The following is a 7251-nucleotide window of genomic DNA, read 5'->3' as shown; positions in this document are numbered from 1 at the left end:
TCCAGCACTGCAGCTTGCTGGTTGTTCAGTGGAGCTGGGTCGTAGTGTTGAGATGGAGATCTCTAGGAGAGCTCTCGCCAATTGATATTACGAGTGGCCGAGAGATTTCCGGTGGACCAATGTCCTGAAGTCGGGTGTCCCACGTCAGAGGCTCAGGCCTGACAGTGGCCGGAGTACCAAGAACCTGTCAGCCACATGGCTCAGAAGAAAAGGGAGAGAAAGAAAAAATGAAAGAATAAGAAAATAAATAAAATGCAGTTATTAAAAAATTAAAAAGTAAAAGAAAAAAGAAGAGAGCAACCAAACCAATAAACAAATCCACCAATGATAACAACCTTTAAAAACTATACTAAAAAAAAAAAAACAAAGAAAAACCAGACAGACAGAACCCTCGGACAAATGGTAAAAGCCGACCTATATACAAAAAATCACACAAAGAGGCATACACATACACACTCAAACAAAGAGAAAAAGGAAAAAAAAAAGAAATATATATATATATATATATATATATATACACACACACACATACATAAAAGGAAGAGAGCAACCAAATCAGTAAACAAATCTACTAATGATAATAAGCTCTAAATGCTAAACTAAGATAAACATAAAGCCAGGAACAAATCTGGTGCAGAAAGCAAACCCCAAATCTATAGTTGCTCCTAAAGTCCACCACCTCAATTTTGTAATGATTCATTGTCTATTGTCTGTTGAGGTATTCCACAGATGCAGGGTACATCAAATTGATTGTGGAGATTTAATCCGCTGCTCCTGAGGTTGCTGGGAGAGATTTCCGTTTCTCTTCTTTGTTTGCACAGCTCCTGGGGTTCAGCTTTGGATTTGGACCCGCCTCCACGTGTAGGTCGCTGGAGGGCATCTGTTCTTTGCTCAGACAGGACTGGGGTTAAAGGAGCAGCTGATTAGAGGGCTCTGGCTCACTCAGGCCGGGGGGAGGGAGGGGTAAAGAATGTGGCGCAAGCCTGAGACGGCAGAGGCCAGCAAAAGGCTGCACCAGCCTGAGGCGCGCCGTGCATTCTCCCAGGAAAGTTGTCCCTGGATCACAGGACGCTGGCAGTGGCAGGCTGCCCAGGGTCCCAGGAGGGGATGTGTGGATAGTGACCTGCGCTCGCACACAGGCTTCTTGGTGGCGGCAGTAGCAGCCTTAGCGTCTCATGCCCGTCTCTGGGGTCTGCGCTGATAGCAGCGGCTTGCGCCCGTCTCTGGAGCTCCTTTAAGCAGTGCTCTTAATCCTCTCTCCTCGCGCACCAGGAAACAGAGGCAAGAAAAAGTTTCTTGCCTCTTCGGCAGCTCCAGCCCTTTTCCTGGACTCTCTCCCGGCTAGCCATGGCACACTAGCCCCCTTCAGGCTATGTTCACGCCGCCAACCCCAGTCCTCTCCCGGCGCTCCAACCAAAGCCCAAGCCTCAGCTCCCAGCCCCGCCCTCCACGGCGGGTGAGCAGACAAGCCTCTCGGGCTGGTGAGTGCCGGTCGGCACCGATCCTCTGTGCGGGAATCTCCCCGCTTTGCCCTCCGCCCCCCTGTGGCTGCGCTCTACTCCGCGGCTCCGAAGCTCCCTGCTCCGCCACCCGCAGTCTCCGCCGACGAAGGGGCTTCCTAGTGTGTGGAAACTTTTCCTCCTTCACAGCTCCCTCCCACTGGTGCAGGACCCGTCCCTATTCTTTTGGCTGTGTTTTTCCTTTTTTCTTTTCCCTACCCAGGTACGTGGGGATTTTCTTGCCTTTTGGGAGGTCTGAGGTCTTATGTTAGTGTTCAGTAGGTGTTCTGTAGGAGTTTTTCCACATGTAGATGCCTTTTTGATGTATTTGTGGGGAGGAAGGTGATCTCCACATCTTACTCCTCCACTATCTTGAATGTCTCCCTACAGTTGAATTTTGAGATCATTCAAAAGTATATTATATTTTAACAAATAAAAACTGAGACTTTTAAAAACGAAAGAAAACAAAAACAAAAAACTGGTGAAATTTACACATTAACAAGAGAGAAAGACAGATATAGAGAAGTAACCAGTGGTCACCAGTGGGGAGAGAGGAAGGAGAGGGGCAAGACAGGGGGAAGGACATCAAGAGGCACAAACTGTTATGTATTAAATAAATAGGTGACATTGATAAACTGTATAGCACAGGGAATATAGCCAATATTCTACAATAACTTTAAATGGAATATAATTTATAAAAATATTGAAAAGGGAGATGTATGTTGTACACCTGAAACTAATACAATATTGTAAATCAACTATACTTCAATTTAAAAAAATGTAAGAAAGAAAAACATTACAGATATAGCTGGAAAGGGAAAAAAAACAAGAGAGAAGAAACAGATTTCCAATACACTAACTCTTTATGGTTTTTTCAGGACACTAATGATCCATCAGAGACCTCGGAGAGTTTATATGTAACTCTAAAATTCAAACAATTTGCTTTTTTCTTTTTCCTATTAAGTAGTTATGCTGTTAATCAAATACAAGATAACTCTTGCTATAAATTTATACATTTGTCATGTTTTCTTCTGCTATGCTTAATGTTTATTGTAGGAAACAAAACTTGAACATAAAACTATGTATATGTTCTGGGGACTTCCCTGGTGGTTCAGTGCGTAAGACTCCAGGCTCTCAATGCAGGGGGCCTGAGTTCGATCCCTGGTCAGGGAACTAGATCCAACATGCGTGCTGCAATTAAGAAGCTCACCTACCACAACTAAGAGTCGGCATGCTGCAACTAAACATCCCCCAACGAAGATCCTGTGTGCTGCAACTAAGACCTGGCACAGCCAAAATAAACAAACAAAAAAAACTATGTATATGTTCTACTTGTCACAGGTTGTGAAAAGCAATTCAATTTTCTCATATTCACAATGTACTAGAGACTAAAGGAGGAGATGTAGAAGCTGGAGAAAAGGTTATGTGATGTCCTCTCATTCACATTAGCCCATTTCCTCCGGAGTCCTGTCTGTGGCTGTGCAGTATGCTCGAGTGGGGGCAATGGTCCAACACTGCCTCTGTTCTAGTTCTGAGGGAACAGAGGGGAAACTTACAAGGCAAAGAAGACTTTGGTCTTGGCCCAGAGTGGCTGGTAATAAGCAACACTCTACCCCTGAGGTGACCCCATCAAAGAACAGCAGACTCAAGCGAACCTAAGGCACAAAGTATCCAAAAAGTGAAAGTGGTATTCCAACTGTCCACACTGCATAGGCTGTCACACTGAAGATGGCAAAATTGAAAAAAATTGGGGGAGGACTGAACTTTCTCCTGGAAAAGAGGGAGAATCTGTTGCCTCCTTTGGTTCCACCATCTTTATCTTTGGCATGGGAGGCAAGGGGTAGATCTTACCAGTCAGAAAGAACAAACATGAAGATACAGAGGACCCTTTAGTGTGTAAAAGAGGCCCCTGCTGTCAGTCAGAATCCTTAGAAGGAAAGGCAGCAAAATTGTAAAGATGTTGTTGCCAGCAGTGACTATGCCATTCACCAGTTCAAGGTGCTTCTTGAAATGGTGTCCCCAAATGACCCATGAAGGCTGGTAGGCAAAGGAGCTGCCACAGGCAAACATGATTCTCTAGGTAAGGTACAGAGGCTCCGTAGAGCTTACAAAAGAACGGGGCAGGAATCCAACAGTACCCACCATGGCTATTTTCTGACAACCAAACATGTCTGTGAAGACGCTAATGGGCAGCACAAGGGCATCATGCCCATGGAGAGAGAACTTACCCACGCTATCTTGAGAACCATCTTGTCATACTCCTTGGACCCGAAGGTCTTCAGCATGGATGTGAAGAGCACCCCGCAGGCGTTCTGGATGCCCAGCCACCCTCAGGGGCCTCACGAGGCTCAGGGAACTGGGCACCAGCGGCCCGCCAGCTCTACCTCCACGTTCTCGGCTGCCGGCGCCTCGGGGCCCTCCGAGGGTCCAGGGCCGGGCAGCGGGGCCACCTCCGCGGGCGCGGGGGCCCTGCAGGCTGCACCTCGTTTGTCCCCCGCGCGGTGGCGGGCCCCTCCTGCAAGGGCACCATGGACCACGTGGCCTCCTTGGGCCGGCACCAGGGGAGTGGGCGGGGCCGAGTTCCTGGCGGGCTCAGGGAGAAGCTTCCGTGTTGGGCCGCTGAGCTAGAGAGGCCGTCGTGAGGGCGGGGGAGCCCCCCTGTGGGCAGGTGGCCCCCCTCCCGCTAGGACTCAGGACGCCCAGTCCATAGCCCCAAACCAACTCTTTGTTTATTTATTTATTTATTTAATTTTTTTTTTTTTTTTTTTGCGGACCGCGGGCCTCTCGCTGTTGTGGCCTCTCCCGTTGCGGAGCACAGGCTCCGGACGCGCAGGCTCAGCGGCCGTGGCTCACGGGCCCAGCCGCTCTGCGGCATGTGGGCTCTTCCTGGACCGGGGGCACGAACCCGTGTCCCCTGCACCGGCAGGCGGACTCTCAACCACTGCACCACCAGGGAAGCCGTTTTTTTATTTTTATTAATACCTTGCAAAATACCTAGACTAAATATATATAGCTACCTGTTATTTTAATCAAAGTAACTTTTAGTTTTATGAGTATTGTTTATATTTCAAATATTTGTTCAAGCCATTCAACTGTTGACTGAAAAAAATGTACAACTTGAAAGTTGAGAATTATGTTTTATTTGGCAAATTTTCTGAGGACTTAAGCCCAACAGCCTCCCATAAAGCTCTGAGGGACAGCTCTGAAAAGGTAAGAGAGGAGCCAGGTTATACAGGAGTTTTGCAACAAAAGCCAGGTAATCAGAACATAAAAGATTACTGTTAATAAAAGAAAACCAGGTGTCTCAAGTTTTTTAAGTTAGCTATTGATTTTCTAAGTATAGGAAGATATAAGAGTCTGGGCTCACTGAAATCATTCCTTTGATGCACACCTTGGCTATCTAAGGCCAGGATCCAGTTCTTCTCTATCCTGAGACCCCTCAGGGCGCACCTTTGCGCGTGGCTGCGGTGGCTGAGAGCTTGTTGGATGGCAGCCCTTTTGTCTCCATCCTGAGCTCATTCCAGGCTCACCATCAGGGCCTGGTAGTGGCTGATGGCTGGATGGCCGCAGCATCGTTTGTTTGCAGTTATAGTAGGCAACATTTTTCACCCACACAACAAATATTTCTTAAGTTCCTAAAAAAAGAAAAAAAGGAGTATAAGATAAGGGACTTCCCTGGTGGTCCAGTAGTTAAGACTCCATGCTTCACTGCAGGGGGTGCAGATTCACTCGGACTAGGATCCTGCACGCCACGTGGTGTGGCAAAAAAAAAAAAAAAATTGAAGTCCCTACTACCAGCCAGATAAATTTTGGGGCTCTAGGAAATAGATTACTAAAAAAATTTAAAAAAAAAATATTTCTTGAGCTCACAGAAGTAACCTCCACTCTTCTTCAGCTGCCTAACCGAATCACCCCATGTGGATCCTTCTGAGAAGAGCAGAGTCAATCGTGAGTACCAGGAATGATTTAAAATTTTAACTCTCTTCCAAAATTGTTAGGCTACTTCACTTGACTTTCTCTCTGTATAACAGTCGTTTTCCTCTCTGAAGGTAATGTAACATTCAAATGTGTTTCTCTTCCAAAAGCGTAGAAATAACTGAGTAAAGAAAAAATAATCCTAGCAGTACTTTTTGTTTTGCAGAATTTTTGTTTCTCTTCAGCTTTATGGCTTTCATTAATCCTCCTCGGCATACGAAATAAAGGTAGATGTATTGCTTTAATGACTATGCATTTGCCTTAAAGAACAGTACAAATGCCTGTATTTCAAGGCATTAAGCACATTAAAATCAATGCAAAGGGGAACTAGTTCATTAACTATTTTAATCTAATAGTTAATGAATAGTTCCCCTTTGTATTGATTTTAATGTGTTTGGTGCCATGTTTATCACTGTATAGCTTTCAGATAAAAATACTGTAATGCATGCTGAAGGATCAAATAACTGACTTTACTTTCAGTATTTCCACTTTGCTAAATCATACAGAGAATAGCTGAACTGGACTTATACCTATTTGGATTTCATTTTACATTGGTGTATATAGTAGTTCTAATTTCTGAACCTTGTATACCAAATGACAGGTGATTGACACATACTATCTCATACGAGCACCTAACAGGGGTAAGAGCCCTGAAAAGCAGGTATTACCACTTACATTTTACACATTAGGAAACTGAAGCTTAGAGAAATTTAATAAATGGTCTTTTATCACACAAGTGCTTAGTTATAGAGTCAAAATTTCAATCTTATGTGCCTTACTCCAAAGTATGTTTTTTTCACTACCCCATAGTGAAAGTGGGATCTCTTTTTTAAGACATGTAATTATTGTTTTGAATTATCTGAGTTAGAATTCATACAATTCAAATCAGTTCAACAAATACTTTTTGAATGTGTGGTTCAATAGACATATGCTGCTCAGATAAACCCAAAGAGTCAGGCCTCAGGTAGCCTACAGATTAGCAATGAGGCTATGACAAGCATGAAACAGCTATAATTCAAAGTAGAATGTGCTAAGTTGATGCAGTATCATGATGATTAAAAGAGGAAAGTTCCCTTTGGTTGAGAGAACCAAGAGAAGTATCTTGGAGCAGAAAAGGTTTGAGATGACTTGAAAATAGACAGCACAGGCAGAGAAGATAATGGGAATGATGAGTAAAGAAAATGGTGTGAATGAATGCATAAAGACAGGAAACTATGATGTATATTTGCAGAATAGCAAGAAGTTGTTAGATTTTGTAATAAAATCTGGCCAGAAATCAAATAGAAAAGCCAGCACTTGCCTTTGAATATTTACCTAGAGACCAACTTCAAAAACCTGTGTGTACTTCAAATATTCCTCTACTAATAAGCTAAAAGAGAGTAGACACAAAATAGCTTTCTCATGATTTGAGGGTTACTTAATGTAGGAAGAAGAGGCAATGAACATGAATTATATGAATATCTTTTGTTTCTCGTACCAGACTTCTTTCAGTAAAGAAAAGTAGGAGACTCAGTTAAATAAGTTAGTTCAAAGAAGATTTTTATAATAATAATTTTCTGTTAATTTACTGCTGTAGATAACAATGTTTGTGAGAAAATAAGTCCAGCATCAGAGTTACTAAAAATTTCAAAGGCATCTAATTTCTTTGATTTTGAAAGCTGATAACATCCTGTAGTGCCTGATTTGCATACTGATTACAACTGTAGCTACAGCTGAAACAACTGTCTTCAAGCAAAGGAGATTCTTTCTAAGTTGTTGTTATGATGAGTATGCCTTG

At 43.6% G+C, this 7251-nt stretch overlaps 1 pseudogene; it reads right to left on the bottom strand.

Moving 5' to 3' along the window:
* Positions 1-3154: 3154 nt before the first annotated feature.
* On the bottom strand, positions 3155-5072 carry LOC103071418 (monocarboxylate transporter 10 pseudogene; annotated as a pseudogene).
* Between the last annotated feature and the right edge of the window lie 2179 nt (positions 5073-7251).

This window comes from Lipotes vexillifer, unplaced genomic scaffold (assembly GCF_000442215.2).
Source record: "Lipotes vexillifer unplaced genomic scaffold, Lipotes_vexillifer_v1.1 scaffold159, whole genome shotgun sequence".
Classification (NCBI taxonomy): Eukaryota; Metazoa; Chordata; class Mammalia; order Artiodactyla; family Lipotidae; genus Lipotes; species Lipotes vexillifer.
The sequence above is the reverse complement of the archived record's forward strand: the minus strand, read 5'-3'. Positions and strand labels throughout refer to the sequence as shown.